Below are 17,458 nucleotides of genomic sequence, written 5' to 3' on the forward strand. Positions count from 1 at the left end.
TTATGATAGTCACAGAGAGAGAGAGAGAGAGAGGCAGAGACACAGGCGGAGGGAGAAGCAGGCTCCATGCACCGGGAGCCTGATGTGGGATTCGATCCCGGGTCTCCAGGATCGCGCCCTGGGCCAAAGGCAGGCGCCAAACCACTGCGCCACCCAGGGATCCCCCCTTTTTAATTCTTGACCTTGATAACTTCTTAGGCCATGACAAGATTCCATTGAAACAATTTCATCCACTGAAGTTTTGTGTACTTTCGAGAAGATACATGATATTTTCAGAAGCAGATTTAAGATGGTTGTATTTGTATTTTTAAATTCTAATATTCTGGTCTGTTCTTGATACACAATCACTACAGAAAAATTTGTCCTTAAAGTTTGGATCTAGAAATACAACACTGAAGCAATTTAAATTTACTTTTCAAGTTAAGAAAGTAACCAAAGTTTCCATCTGTATCTTAGCTTTCCTTGTATGCACACCAATTTCAGCGTCTTCCCTGGAGTAGAATCGAAGGAAGATGTTTTCAGCAGGAATAGTCTTGCAGGGCAGCCCTGGTGGCTCAGCGGTTTAGCGTCGCCTTCAGCCCAGGGCCTGATCCTGGAGACCCAGGATTGAGTCCCATGTCGCGCTCCCTGCATGGAGCTTGCTTCTCCCTCTGCCTGTGTCTCTGCCGCGCTCTCTCTCTCTCTCTCTCTCTCATGCATAAAAAAAAAAAAAAAAAAAAGGAATAGTCTTGCAGGAAACACTCTTTTTAAAAACAAATATTTTAGGATCCCTGGGTGGCGCAGCGGTTTGGCGCCTGCCTTTGGCCCAGGGCGCGATCCTGGAGACTCGGGATCGAATCCCACGTCGGGCTCCCGGTGCATGGGGCCTGCTTCTCCCTCTGCCTATGTCTCTGCCTCTCTCTCTCTCTCTCTCTCTCTCTCTGTGTGTGTGTGACTATCATAAATAAATAAAAAAAAATAAAAACAAATATTTTATCGGACAGCCCCGTGGCTCAGCGGTTTAGCGCCGTCTTCAGCCCAGGGCCTGATCCTGGAGACCCGGGATCCAGTCCCACGTTGGGCTCCCCACATGGAGCCTGCATTTTTTTTTTTTAAAAGCAAATTCTTAGCTTTATTTATTTTTATTTTTAATAATAAATTTATTTTTTATTGGTGTTCAATTTGCCAACATATAGAATAACACCCAGTGGAGCCTGCACTTTTTAAATACTTTATTTATTTATTCATGAGAGACAGAGAGAGAGAGAGAGAGAGGCAGAGACACAGGCAGAGGGAGAAGCAGGCTCCATGCGGGGAGCCCGATGTGGGACTCTGGGATCTTGCCCTGAGCCGAATGCAGACGCTCAACCACTGAGCCACCCAGGCGTCCCAATACTTACACTCTTAAGGCACATCAATTTATTCAGCAAGTTCCAATAAACAAACCGCTTTCTATGTAACCAGCTATTGGTTATTAACAGGTCTTGTTATGTTGGTAATGTTCTCTGAGAAATACAAAATTAAGGCCTTATCGATCAACCTTTGAGAGATATAATAGCTACTTTCCACCTTGTTTAAATATCTTGTATATATATATATGCATGTGGCAATTTCACAATCTCTTGTGTATTGTATAATTTGACATTGGCTGTAGAAAGATTATGGAAGTAGTCTACAACCTTTCTGCTTGCAGCCCGTCATTTTTTATTACAACTTTTTAAAAAAGGTTTTACTTATTTGACAGAGAGTGAGAGAGAGCACAAGCAGGGGGAGCAGGAGAGGGAGGAGCAGGCTTCCTGCTCGGGTGCAGAGCTCCATCCCAGAATCTTGAGATCAGGACCTGAGTGGAAGGTAGATGCTTAACTGACTGACCCACACCTAGGAGCCCCATTATTACAACTTTTAAAGCTATAGCCATTTTCTAAATATAAAACTGAAGGATGTAAACAAACTACAATATGTTTGTGCTCATAGCCTTTACCATATTTGTTGTATAGTCAATGATAATTTTGTGCCTTTGCCTACTGATTTTATATTCCATAAATATTTCTCATGGTCAGATTCACTGTGTGAGACACAAGAATCTTTCATCAAGTAAGGAAGGTTATCTTCTGTATTGTTACACCTAAAAAATCAAGGTTAATTGTTCCAATCTTGTGTCCAAATGTCACACCGTATATTTTGGGAATACATTTAACATTTTCATGAATCTTTTTGTGCATAACAAAATATAAACCAGGAAAAAGGTTTTGGGAATGTTTTCTTAAATAAATCAATATTTAGAATCCATAGCTTAGGGCAACACTCTCGGCTTTCCTCCCTCTTTGGGAACTTTGTACTATCACTCAATAAACTTTGCTTCACTATCATTCAATAATCCTTGCTTTGCTACCATTAACAGCAACAAAAAAATAGAATCCATAGCTTTGGCAAATTTCTTTTTTTTTTTTTTTTAATTTTTATTTATTTATGATAGTCACAGAGAGAGAGAGAGAGAGAGGCAGAGACACAGGCAGAGGGAGAAGCAGGCTCCATGAACCAGGAGCCTGATGTGGGATTCGATCCCGGGTCTCCAGGATCACGCCCTCGGCCAAAGGCAGGCACCAAACCGCTGCGCCACCCAGGGATCCCAGCTTTGGCAAATTTCAAAAATCCTTTCTCTTCCACTACTGAAATGGTGGAAGATAATCTATTACAATCATTTCTAAAAGCTTTAAAAAGCATTAGCTTTCACAGATACCAAACCATGAGGTAGTTTTGTAAAAAGAATTCTTGAAAAGTTCATTGTTTTTTTTTTTAATAATACCTTTTTAAAAAGGATTTTATTTATTTATTCATGAGAGAGAGAGAGAGAGAGAGAGAGAGAGAGGCAGAAACACAGGCAGAGGGAGAAGCAGGCTCTATGCAGAGGGCCTGATGTGGGACTCCATCCTGGGTCTCCAGGATCAGGCCCTGGACTGAAGGTGGTGCTAAACCACTGAGCCACCTGGCTGCCCTGTTTTTTGTTTTTTGTTTTTTTAAGACTTTATTTATTTATTCATGAGTGACACAGATAGAGAGAGGCAGAGACACAGGCAGAGGGAGAAGCAGGCCCCATGTAGGAAGCCTGATGTGGAACTCGATTCCGGGACTTGATGCCGGGACTCCAGGATTATGCCCTGGGCCGAAGGCAGGTGCCAAACCACTGCGCCACCCAGAAATCCCGGAAAAGTTCATTGTTTAGAGAGAAAAAAAATGTATTTTGGATGTCTCATGTTATCTAAATGTTCTTTTTTTTTATGCTGTCTCTATATTTTGAGTCATGATTCAAAGATGATTTATCATATATGTGTTGTACATGAGGTTTTTAAATTTATTTTTTAAATAAATTTATTTTTTATTGGTGTTCAATTTACCAACATACAGAATAACACCAGTGCTCATCCCATCAAGTGCCCCCCTCAGTGCCCGTCACCCAGTCATCCCCACCCCCCGTCCTCCTCCCCTTCCACCACCCCAGGTTCGTTTCCCAGAGTTAGGAGTCTTTATGTTCTGTCTCCCTTTCTGATATTTCCAACACATTTCTTCTCCCTTCCCTTATATTCCCTTTCACTATTACTTATATTCCCCAAATGAATGAGAACATACACTGTTTGTCCTTCTCCGATTGACTTACTTCACTCAGCATCATACCTTCCAGTTCCATCCACATTGAAGCAAATGGTGGGTATTTGTCATTCCTAATGGCTGAGGAATATTCCATTGTATACATAAACCACATCTTCTTTATCTATTCATCTTTCGATGGACACCAAGGCTCCTTCCACAGTTTGGCTATTGTGGACATTGCTGCTATAAACATCGGGGTACAGGTGTCCCGGCGTTTCATGGCATCTGAATCTTTGGGGTAAATCCCCGAGTTTTTAAAATATTTTTTTTATTGAAGTTCAGTTTGCCAACATATAGTATAACATCCAGTGCTCATCTCATCAAGTGCCCACCTCAGTGCCCATCACCCAGTCACCCCATCCCCCTGCCTGCCTCCCCTTCCACTACCCCTTGTTCGTTTCCCAGAGTTAGGTGTCTCATGTTTTGTCACCCTCTCTAATTTTTCCTGCTCATTTTCCCTCCTTTCCCTTATAACCCCTTTCCCTATTTATTATAATGTACATGAGTTTGTCTTTGTGGAATTTTGAGGTAGTTATATTAACATCTGCTTTTTTTTCTTTTTTAATATTTATTTATTTGACAGAGACAGTACAAGCAGGGAAGCTGCAGGCAGAGGGCAGAGGGAGAAGCAGACTTCCCACTGAGCAGGGAGCCTGATGTGTGCTTGATCCCACAATGTCAGGATCATGATCTGAGCCGAAGGCAGACACTTAATGGACTAAGCCACCCTGGTGACCATCTTGTGTTTTTTATTTTAGCCATTCTTACTGGTGTGAAGCGATATCTTATTGTGGTTTTGATTTGCATTTCCCTGATGATGAGTGATGATGAGCATCTTTTCATTTGTCTGTTGTCTGTATGTCTTTTTTGGAGAGATGTCTGTGCATGTCTTCTGAGCATTTTTAATTGAATTATTTGCTTTGTGTTTTTGGGTGTTGAGTTTTATAGGTTCTTTATATATTTTGGATACTAACCATTTATTTGAAATATCATTTGCAAATCTCTTCTTCCATTCAGTAGGCTGCCTTTTGGTTTTGTTGATTGCTTTCCTTCTGTGTGGAATCTTTTTATTTTGATATAGTCCTAATATTTTTTCCCAATATTTATTTTTGATTGGGTAATATCAGAAAATTACTGCTTGTGTTCTTTTCCAGGATTTTGTGGCTTCAGGTATAACATGTAGGTCTTTAATCCATTTTGAATTTATTTTTGTGTATGGTGTAAGAAAATGGCCCAGTTATATTCTTTCGCATGTTGCTGTCTAGTTTTCCCAACATCATTTTTGGAGACTGTCTTTTTCCTGTGGGATATTCATTCCTGCTTTGTCAAAGATTAATTGACCATATAATTGTGGGTTTATTTCTGGGTTTTCTATTCTGTTCTATTGATCTATGTATCTATTTTTGTGCCAATGCCATACTGTTTTGATTACTCCAGTTTTGTAATATAATTTGAAGTATGGAATTGTGATGCCTCTAGCTTTTCTTTCTTTCTTTCTTTCTTTCTTTCTTTCTTTCTTTCTTTCTTTCTTTCTTTCTTTCTTTCTTTTTTTTTTAAGTTTTATTTATTTATTCATGAGACACACATAGAGAGAGAGGCAGAGACACAGGCAGAGGGAGAAGCAGGCTCCATGCAGGGAGCCCAACTTCGGACTTGATCCTGGGTCTCCACGATCACGCCCTGGGCTGAAGGTGGCACTACACCACTAAGCCACCGGGGCTGCCTGGCATATAGTTTTTCATACTATTCTTGTAACGATTGTTTGTATTTCTCTGGTATTGGTCATTATTTCTTCTCTTAATTGTGATTTTATTTAACTCTTTTTTCTTTTTTTCTTGATAAGTCTGACTAGAGGTTTGTCAATTTTCTTGACTTTTTCAAAGAACCAGCTCCTGATTTCATTGATCTGCTCTATTGTTTTTGTTGTTGTTTTTATACCATTTATTTGTGCTCTAATCTTTATTATTTCCTTACTTCTGTTAGTTTTAGGTTTTAGTGTTCTTTTTCTAGCTCCTTTAGGTTAGTTTATTTGAGATTTTTCTTCTTGAGGGAGGCCTGTATTGCTATAAATTTCCTTCTTAGCACTGCTTTTGTTGCATCCCAGAGGTTTTGAACCATTCTGTTTTCATTTTCATTTGTTTCCATGTACTTAAAAAAAATTCTTCTTTTATTTCCTGCTTGACTCATTTATTATTTAATAGCATATTATTTATTTATAAAATATTTTATTTATTTATTCATGAGAGACACTGATAGAGAGAGAGAGAGGCAGAGACACAGGCAGAGTGAGAAGCAGGCTCCATGCAGGGAGCTTGATGTTGGACTCAATCCCGGGACTCCAGGATCATGCCTTGGGCTGAAGGCGGCACTAACTCATGAGCCACCCAGGCTGCCCCTAGCATATTATTTAACCACCATCTATTTGTGGTCTTTCCCAATTTTTTCTTGTAGTTGACTTCTAGTTTCATAGCATTGTGGTCAGAAAAGATGCATGGTATGACTTTGATCTTTCTTTAATTTATGGGGGCATGGGGATCCCTGGGTGGTGCAGCGGTTTGGCGCCTGCCTTTGGCCCAGGGCGCGATCCTGGAGACCCGGGATCGAATCCCACGTCAGGCTCCCGGTGCATGGAGCCTGCTTCTCCCTCTGCCTGTGTCTCTGCCTCTCTCTCTCTCTGTGACTATCATAAATAAATAAATAAAAAATTAAAAAAAATTGGTACTCAGAAGCTATTTACATCAATAATAAAACATTTTAAAAATAAAAAAAAATTTATTGGGGCATGATTGATAGCCTAATATATGATCTATTTGGAGAATGTTCCATGTGCACCTGAAAAGAATGTGTATTCTTTTTTTGGATGGAATATTCTGAATACATCTGTTTTAAACATCTGGTTCATTGTGTCATTCAAAGCCATTGTTTCCTTGTTGATTTTCTGTTTAGATGATCTGTCCATTGATATAAATGGGGTATAAAGTCCACTACTATTACTATATTATTTTCGATCAGTTCCTTTATGTTTACTTTTATGTATTTCAGTGCTTCCAAGTTGGTGCATAAATATTTACAATTGTTATATCTTCTTATTGGATTGTCCCCTTCATTATTGTATAGTGTCCTTTGTCTCTTGTAGTTTTTGTTTTGTTGTTTACTTATTTATTTACTCTTTTTATTTTTTAAAACAATTTATTTATTTATTTTTTTATGATAGTCACAGAGAGAGGCGCAGAGACATAGGCAGAAGGAGAAGCAGGCTCCATGCACCGGGAGCCCGACGTGGGACTCGATCCCAGGTCTCCAAGATCGCGCCCTGGGCCAAAGGCAGGCGCGAAACCGCTGCGCCACCCAGGGATCCCCTATTTTCTTTTATATTTAAAATAGGCTCCATGCACAGTGTGGAGCCCAACACAAGGCCTGAACTTAGAACTGTGAGATCAAGACCTGAGCTAATATCAAGAGTTGGATGCTTAACTAACTGAGCTGCGCAGGCACCCCTATAGTCTTTGTTTTATTTTTTTATTTTTTATTTTTATTTATTTATTTATTTTTAAGATTTTATTTATTTATTCATAGAGACACACAGAGAGAAGCAGAGACACAGGCAGAGGGAGAAGCAGGCTCCATGCAGGAAGCCTGACGCGGGACTCGATCCCAGGTCTCTGGGATCAGACCCTGGGCTGCAGGTGGCGCTAAACCGCTGCACCACCGGGGCTGCCCTATTTTTTTATTTTTTAAAGATTTTACTTATTTATTCGTGAAAGACACAGAAGAGAGAGAGAGAGAGGCAGAGACACAGGCAGAGGAAGAAGCACGCTCCATACAGGGAGCTCGACGCGGGACTCGATCCCAGGGCTCCAGGATCACACCCTGGGCCAAAGGCTGGCGCTAAACCACTGAGCCACCCAGGGATTCCCTAGTCTTTGTTTTAAAGTCTATTTTGTCCAATAAAAGTATTTCTACTCCAGCTTTCTTTTGACATCCACTTGCATGTTAAATAATTCTTTATTCCCTCACTATCTGCAGGTATGTTTAGGCCTCTAAATGATCTCTTGTACAAGGCAGCATATAGATGGATCTCGGTTGTTGTTGCTTTTTCCATCCTGTCATCCTATGTCTTTTGACTGGAGCATTTAGTCCATTTATTTATTTATTTAATTTTAAAAGATTTTATTTATTCATGAGAGAAACACACACACAGAGAGAGAGGGGCAGAGAGACACAGGCAGAGGGAGAAGCAGGCTCCATGCAGGGAGCCTGATGTGGGACTCAATCCCAGGTCTCCAGGATCAGGCCCTGGGCTGAAGGTGGCGCTAAACTGCTGAGCCACCTGGGCTGCCCCATTTAGTCCACTTATATTCAAAGTAATTATTTATAGATACATATTTTTTAAAGATTTTATTTATTTATTCATGAGAGACACACAGAGAGAGAAGCAGAGACATAGGCAGAGAGAGAAGGAGACTTCCCACAGGGAGCCTGATGCGGGATTTGATTCCACGACCCTGGGATCACAACCCAAGCCAAAGGCAGATGCTCAACCACTGAGCCCCCCAGGTGTCCCTGGTAGATACGTATTTATTGCCATTTTATTACTTGTTTTGTGGTTTCTGAAGATTTTCTCTGATCTTTTTTGTCTTTCTTTCATGGTTTGTTGGGTTTGTTAAGTGATATATTTGGATTTCTTTCTCTTTATTCTTTGCGTATTTATTAGTGGTTTTTGACTTGTGATTACCATTAGGTTTGTATATAACATCTGCATATAGCAGTCTCTATTAAGTTGATGATCATTTAAGTTCGAACCCATTCTTTACTTCTCCCCACATTTTAGGTATATGGTGTCATATATTACATCATTTTATTTTGTGAGTTCCCTGAATGATTTTTTCAGAAATATTCATTGTTACTGCTTCTGTGTTTCCTACCTTCATTTCTGTCATGTTGGTTTTTCCTTTCCACTCAAAGAGTCCCCTTTAATAATTCTTTCAGGGCTGGTTTTGTGGTCATGAACTCGTTTAGTTTTTGTTTGGGAAACCCTTTATCTGTCCATCTATCCTGAATGATAGCCTTGCTAAATATTATTGGCTGCAGATTTTTCTCATTCAGCACTTTGAATATATCATGCCACTCCTTTCTGGCTTGGAAGGATTATGCTGAAAAATCTGCTGATAGTCTTTTTTTTTTTTTTTTTAAGATTTTATTTATTCATGAGAAACACAAAGAGAGAGAGAGAGAGAGAGAGAGAGAGGCAGAGACACAGGCAGAGGGAGAAGCAGGTTCCATGCAGGAAGCCTGACATGGGACTCGATTCCAGGTCTCTAGGATCAGGCCCTGGGCTGAAGCAGCACTAAACCACTGAGCCACCAGGGCTGCCCCTGCTGATAGTCTTATGTGGTTCCTTTTATGTAATTGTTTTTTGTCTTGCTCCTTTTAGGACTTTTTATTACTATATTTTGTCATTTTAGTTACAATATGTCTTTAAAAAAAAAGATTTTCTTTATTTATTCATAAAAAACACAGAGAGAGTCAGAGACATAGAGGGAGAAGTAGGCTCCCTGCAGTGAGCTCGATGTGGAACTCATCCCAGGATCCTGGGATCACGCCCTGAGCCGAAGGCAGATACCCAGGTGTCCCTAGTTATAATATGTCTTGGTATGGATCTGCTTTTATCGATTTTGTTGGGGGTTCTCTGTGTCTCCTGAATCTGATTATCTGTTTCCTTCCCCCAGATGTGGGAAGTTTTCAGCTTTTATTTCTTCAAATAAATTCTCTGCTCCCTTTTTTCTCTTCTTCTGGGACTCCTATAATATGAATGTTTTTACAGTTGATGAAATCACTAAGTAAATCTGTTCTCATTTTGCATAATTATTTTTTTCCTCTCTTTTGTTTTACTTTCCATTTCTCTGTCTTCTAGGTCATTAATTCATTCTCTGCTTCCTCCACTCTGCTGTTCATTCTATCAAGCATGTATTCATTTTTTTTTATTGAGCCCTTTATCTCTACTATTTTATTCCTTATCTCTATGTTAATGATCTGACTGATGTTCTCCTCTCTTTTCTCAAGTCCAGTGAGTATCCTTATGATCATTGCTTTAAGTTCTCCATCAGGCATGTTACTTATATCTGTTTTGCTCAGATCTCCTGCCATGGCCTTGTCCTATTCTTTCATTTGGGACAAATTCCTCTGTCTTCTCATTTTGTCTAAGTCTTTGTGCCTGTTTCTGTATGTTAGGAAAGTCTGCTATGTCTCCTGTTCTTTTTTTTTTTTAATATTTTATTTATTTATTCATGAGAGACACAGAGAGAGAAAGGCAGAGACACAGGCAGAGGGAGAAGCAGGCTCCATGCAGGCTCCATGCAGGGAGCCTGATGTGGGACTCGATCCTGGGTCTCCAGGATCACACCCTGGACTGAAGTTGGCGCTAAACCCCTGAGCCACTGGGGCTGCCCATGGCTCCTGTTCTTAAGGGTAATTTCTTATGAAGAAAAGGTCCTGGAGTGCCCTACTTTGTAGTGTTGTCTGTTCTCTGGGGCCTGGCACTTCTGGGAGAACCTCCAAAGGGTTCTGTGTACTCTCTCCTGTTGTGTCCTAGCCACTCTATCCTTCAGGACAGTCATCTGTAGAGGTTCTTTCTGCCTGTCATAGGCAAGTTTTGGTCCTTGGCCTGAATGTGGCATGTTTTGCACTAGATGTGCTTGTGAATTGAGACTCGTTGTACCACCACCAGAACTAAGGCCTTGTAAAACTCCTGGTTGTGAGACTCGGTGTTGGCAGGGGTTTGGGTTGCCTCAGCGGGCCCACTGCACTGGAACTGGGAAGAGTGGTTCCACCAGAGTTTGGAGAGGGTCAGGGTTTGGTATAAGCAAGTTAAGTAGTGAGTGTTCGCCCTATGTTTATATGTAATGACGACCAGTGGAGGGAAATGGCTCCTGACAGTTTCTTTGTTCCTGGAGGGGTCTCTTGAGAATGCTGCCTCTTTGGGGCATGCTCTGAGATGAGTAACTAACATCCCCACTGTGTGCCCCATCCACTCTTCATATTGCTGTTTCCATTCTGTATGTCTGTGGGCTATTTACCCCGACTTCTCTCCAAAAGCAGCCCTAATGTCCTCCAAGCTCTCCCACAGCCAAGCATGCTGATCTTTAAAACTTCAGGCTTTTTTTTTTTTTTAAATTATTTTATTTGAGAGAGAAGGAGAACACAACTAGGGGGAGGAGCAGAGGGAGAAGAACAGATTCCCCACTGGGCAGGGAGCCCAATGCAGGGCTTGATCCCAGAACTCTGGGATCATGACCTGAGCTGAAGATACTTAACCAACTGAGCCACTTAGGCACCCCAAAATTCCAGGCTTTAATCCCCTCTCACTTTCCAAGCCAATTGCTATGTGGATTCATTTTCTCTATATACTTCCCTGTGTGCTAGTTTGTCTCTTGTGCTTCTCCAAGTGTGCAGCTGTCTCCTCATTGCAGCACCCAGGATCCATTTCTTTTCTTTTCTTTTTATTTTTAGATTTTATTTATTTATTCATGAGAGACAGAGAGCGAGAGAGAGAGGGAGAGACACAGGCAGAGGGAGAAGCAAGCTCCATGCAGGGAGCCCGATGTGGGACTCAATCCTTGGACTCCAGGATCACGCCCCGAGCCAAAGGCAGGCGCCAAAACGCTGAGCCACCCAGGCATCCCCCAGGATCCATTTCTTATCCCAAGTTACAACTCTTTTCCTATCTTCTATTTGGCCTCTTCTCTACCTTCAGTTGTGGAATTTGTTCTGTCTTCAGATCAATTCCTGGTGTATTTGGGATGATTTGATAGTTATCTAGTTGTATTGGTGTTGAGAAGAGCCTAGAGTCCTCCTACTCCACCACCATTTCCCTTCCACTGAGTTGTTGATATGTTTAAGTTGCATGAGCTCTTTATATAGTACATAAATTAAACACTTGTTTTTCACATAATATATACTTTACCTAGAAAGAATATCTGCCATTTAGCATCTTGCCAAATAGAAATTTAAAATTTTTATATGAACATGTTCAGTGTTTTATGACTTTTGGTTTTGGCATCTTGCTTAGAAAGGCTCTCCTCTCTCTGTTTTTTTTTTTTTTTTTTTTTAATCCTTCACATTTTTTGAAGAAATCTTCATGAAAGAAACAATAATGCCTCAAAACTTCAGCCTGGCTTTGGAAGCATTTTGTATCATTTTTAAGATACTTTTGGTTCACTGGCATTTTCTTTTTTCTTTCTTTTTTATTTTTTTAAAGATTTTATTTATTCATAGAGACAGAGAGAGAGAGAGAGAGAGAGAGAGAGAGAGAGGCAGAGGCACAGGCAGAGGGAGAAGCAGGCTCCATGCAGGGAGCCTGACATGGGACTTGATCCAGGGTCCCCAGGATCAAACCCCAGGCTACAGGCAGCACTAAACTGCTGCTCCACCAGGGCTGCCCGGTTCACTGGCATTTTCACAGCACAAAGTACTTACTAAATTGGCACACTTGTGGAATTTCTCAGCATTGGCACAGTAGAGGCTGTTTTGAGATTTATCAGAGGAAACTTTTGACCATGTCTGGGGGGTTGCAAATCCCAAAGGAACACTCTCTGTTACTTCCGAAATGAGACTTTCACACTGGATTTCTCCAAGTTTCACTGTCCAAGAAATACAAATTTTCACACCACGAAAGCAAAAAATATAGCCAGGACAACAAAGGTCATTTAATTCGATAAGATAATGAGCAACAACAAGTTTCCAAGGCTTCCAGTGACCACTTTTTTCAAATCCACATTTTACAAATTTGTATATGCCTCTAAGGGAGTTTTTTCAGGAACTCTCTATCTGGATTATTATTACATTTTCTCCAACAGTCACAGGCAGAGAGCTTTGAATTAACTTATTTTTTCTTATGTTCACTGTAACTGGAAAAGCTTCCTTGATGTAAGATTAGGAGGGCCAGATCTTTATTTTTTTATTTTTTTATTTTTTAATTTTTATTTATTTATGATAGTCACAGAGAGAGAGAGAGAGGCAGAGACACAGGCAGAGGGAGAAGCAGGCTCCATGCACCGGGAGCCCGATGTGGGATTCGATCCCGGGTCTCCAGGATCGCACCCTGGGCCAAAGGCAGGCGCCAAACCGCTGCGCCACCCAGGGATCCCGAGGGCCAGATCTTTAGAAAGGAAAAGGTAATCTGACTACCAAGTGATGCATTTTTGCCCGTTACAGCTGGTAGGCCTAACTAATATGGTTTCCAAACAAAACACTATGACAGAGATCTGTTAATGTGCAACCAGGGACCAAGCTGCCACATTCTCCCCAAATTCCTGCATTCAATATAGACTCCCCCATTCATTCCTGTTTGGAAAACAGGATTTTGTCTCCTGCTTATTAAGGAGAAAACAGCAATATTTGCCTCTATTTAGTGATGCAAATCAGACTTCAAACTTGATAAGTGTAACCATTACAGTCTTAACTGCAGCTTAGAGTGTTTTCTCTTTGGGAATTAATGTACATCTATCTCCTTATTTCTAGCACCTACTGGACCTAAGAACAGTGAACAATGAATCCCAGTAACTTGAACAGATCCTGGCTTAGTAACCCCTGGAGAGAAAAAGTAGAAATAAAACATTAGAGTAGCATAGGTAAGTGTAGGTAAGATTCTCCCTCCTTATATGAGAGTATGTGTGATTTTTCAGAATCTTGGTTTCTCTCTTTTTTTTTTTTTAATTTTTTTATTTATTTATGATAGTCACAGAGAGAGAGAGAGGCAGAGACACAGGCGGAGGGAGAAGCAGGCTCCATGCACCGGGAGCCTGATGTGGGATTCGATCCCGGGTCTCCAGGATCGCGCCCTGGGCCAAAGGCAGGCGCCAAACCGCTGCGCCACCCAGGGATCCCTCTCTCTTTTTTTTTTAAAGATTTATTTATTTATTCATTCAGAGAGAGAGAGAGAGAGAGAGAGAGAGAGAGAGAGAGAGGCAGAGACACAGGCAGAGGGAGAAGCAGGCCCCATGCAGGAAGCCCGATGCGGACTCGATCCTGGGTTTCCAGGATCATACCCCAGGCTGCAGGCGGCACTAAACCTCTGCGCCACCAGGGCTGCCCAGAATCTTGGTTTCTCTTAACCACATATTTAAAAAGGGCTGGTCATATATATTTTCATTTCAGTGTAAACAGTGCTTCTCTCTCTCTCTCTCTCTCTTTTTTTTATGGTGCTTCGCAGTGAAATGAGAAAGGCAGTTTTCCACCTGGTTCTGGGATTTGACATCCTTTATTTGCTTCTTTTCAAGAAGGTAATAAAAACAATTGTTAACTTATGTTAAATGCTTACTGTATGCCAAGCACTGTGTGAATAAACACAAACACAATAGCTTTTAGTTCTCATAGGTTCCCTTGTGATAGATACTTAAGTTACATCCTGTGTCAGTGGAGTAATCCTCTCACTGAAGAAGTCTACTGACTATGTTAAGGTTATAGAGATTTAACATTACTATGGAATGGAGTAAGCACAATAGGCAAGCAGCAACACTTTCTTCTACATTTGTTGATTCACTAACTACCTCCAGAGATTTGATGAATATTTTAGAGGCAGAATGGTTTGAATATATAGATATCTACTAATGGAATTTCATTTTCTTCCTTCCTTTGATCTAAGCTAGTGGTTCTGAAACATTAGCATGTGTAAGAATTGCTGTACAGAGTTGCATAAAACCATTTTACTTTTATACTTGAGGAGCAACTTAAGAGATGTTCAAGGTGATTTTGACTATATGTGTTTTTTGCCTAATATGTTGGCTTTATGCTGAATCATTTGCAGGGAAATAACATAGGACTAAGAGATTCAGGCTAGGAGAGAAAAGAAGACTCTGAGAGAAGAGAACCAAGGAGACTTCCAGGTAGGATGAAAGGATACCTATCAGTATACTGGACAATCAAAGATTGAGGGAGGTGGGAAGGAAGCAAGGCCAGGAGGAATGAATGCCTGATACTGTGGTAAAAGTTATTTATCTGTGTTATCTCAATTATTATAGCAACCCTTCAGATATGGAAACTTAAGTTATGGGTGCTCAAATGACTTGCCTGGTGTCACAAAGATGGCAGATGGTTGAGTCAACATCCAAACCTGGGTCCTCTTACCATATTTGGCTTCCTTATGGGTTAAGATTTCCTGAAGTCAGCCAGAAAGAACTCTGGGGAATGGAGATATGTTGTCCTAAAGCTTGGGGCAAGATTCTTATAAGGCCATGTAGGGAAATATCTTCATTCCTCATGTAGAACAAAGAGGCTGACCTGGCATGGATAGTTAAGGAAACTAAGCAGAATTTTATGAAAATTCCTGCATCCTTGCCTATTCATAATTTCTTTCTTTCTGAAAATACGGAAGTGACATCAAAACACTGGGCTTTCATGTACACAGCAAGTGTGTAACATGTAATGGTGTTCTTAAAATGCTTACTTCTCTGGTCCCCTCAGAATATAATTTGAGTATCCCAGTAAAAGAAATTGTAAACCCAGAAGCCAGACCTTACTTAGGCTGAAAACTGTAATCACTCTAGAAAAAAAAACATGCCCCCAACTTTGAGGATCACTAGGAGCTTTAGAAGAAATAGCCACTGGCTCTCTTTCTCTCTCTGTGTGTCAAATAAATCAGTAAAATCTTTTTAAAATTTAAGAAAATTTAATCTTTTTTAAAAATTTAAAAATCCAGTGAGTCATGTTACTAAGTCAAGAAAATATGAGAAAAATCACTAGATTTTTGTGAGGTGACTGTGACATAATGTGATAGGAAGTTTGTATAAATATGTAAGATCTTTTTCTAGGATCCACCAGTGAATTATCAAATAAGAAATGAAAAAAGAGTTTACAGAGAAGAAAAAAGGAATTAATGCATAGAAAAGACTATAGCCTCATAAAACTAAATACACACACATAAACACACACACACGAGTACCAGTAAACATGGCTCTCTGTATTATTTCTTATAACTCCATGAGAATCTATACTTATATGACTACATTTTTCTATTTAGAAAAGTTTACAGCCTCAATAGTGATTGAATAAATACAAATCAAAACAAAATTAAGTTCTAGCTGCATAACATGGATTTCAGAGGAAATGAAAAATGTTGGCAGGGGTGCCTGGCTGGCTCAGTCAGTGAAGCATGCAACTCTTGATCTCGGGGTTGTGAGTTCAAGCCCCATGTTGGGTGTAGAGATTACTTAAAAATAAAATCTTTTTTTTTTTTAATGTTGCAAAAAGTTGGGAAACATGTTATGCTCTTACATTGTTAATAACAGTACAAGTCAGTTCAAGTAGTTCTGAAACAATCAGAGTTTTGAGTTTTCTACAGTTTTATATAGGTCATTGTGCAATTCTTTTTCCTTGGATTTTTGTATTTTGAAAGTCCTGCATGCTTCTTTTAATACGGGGAAGTGAGGGAAGGTAAGGGAGTAATGAGAACTCTCTGTACTTAATATTCATTTCTCTGTACATTTAAAACTGATTTTAAAAAGTCTATTAATTAAAAAAGAATGGTGGCTCAGTAGTTGAGTATCTGCCTTTGTCTCAGGGCATGACCCTGGAGTCCCAGGATCAAGTCCCACATTGGGCTTCCTGCATGGAGCCTGCTTCTCCCTCTGCCTGTGTCTCTGCCTCTCTCTCTTTGTGTCTCTCATGAATAAATAAGTAAAATCTAAAAAATAAATTAAAAAAGAAAAAAAAGCTGTGAATATACTAAAGTCACTCAACTGTATGCTTTAAATTGGGGAACTGTATGGTATATTCATTATATCCCCATAAAGGTGCTTTCTTTAAAAAATAAAAGAAAATGAAATGTGTATTTTGTAATTCCTAAAGCAACCAGAAAATAAAACATAAAAAGATACAGTGAAAATTATAATAAGTAAATTAAAGTGCAATACTAAAACAGGTTCAACTAACCCAGAAGAGGGAACAGAAATGAAAAACAGAGATAAGCAGAGGACTAATAATACAATGACTGATGTAAATCCAAATATATCAACAACTACATTTAGTGTAAATGACCTAAATACAAAATAAGAGATTATCAGAGTAATTGAGCAAATTGCTAGCAGCTCTACTCTAAGAATGGGAATTCTGAGGTTTGAGTTCCTCACCTGTGACACAAACACATCATATGTGCAGCATTCTCCTGGGTCACCCCATATCGTTCCCATGGGACTTGGGGGCAAGTGAATGATGTGAACATATAGCTCATGCTGCCTGTGACCCATGAGTCACATCTATGAAACTATGGCAGGGTGATTTTTAGCCTGTTAGAGGGTCGGCATTTCAGACCCTCCATGGTTTCTGCTGTGAGGTTTATGGCAGGAATGCAAGGTTGGTTCAATGTTCAGAAATCAATCCCACCTAATCAGTCTGTTAATTGCTTAAGGGAAAAAACTATACAATAATAGAAATCTATGCATAAAAAGCATTGGAAAAAAACAAAACACTCACTCATAGTATAAATTCTCAGCAAACTAGTAATAGAATAGACCATCCTCAACCTCAGAAGATGTATCTACAAAAACCTGCAGTTAAACATCAACTCTGCCTGCATCCAAGGTAGACCAGAAGTGACTTCAGTGTAGAAGGGCAGGATTTGGTGGATGAATCCCGGCCCCTGGCGGGAGGATTCTGAGCGGTGTTCTGCACACTCTGGGTGCCAGGCGAGACAGACTCCCCAGAGCCCGTGGCAGGGACCTGCTCCTTGACCCCCTTGGCCGGCTCCCCTCCCTCGCTTTGCCCCCGGGATGGCCTCACAGAAGATCCTATCCTGGGTTGGGGTCCCCTTCGGGTTGGAACTAATCCTCTCGCTCTC

This window comes from Vulpes lagopus, chromosome 4 (genome assembly GCF_018345385.1).
Source record: "Vulpes lagopus strain Blue_001 chromosome 4, ASM1834538v1, whole genome shotgun sequence".
Classification (NCBI taxonomy): Eukaryota; Metazoa; Chordata; class Mammalia; order Carnivora; family Canidae; genus Vulpes; species Vulpes lagopus.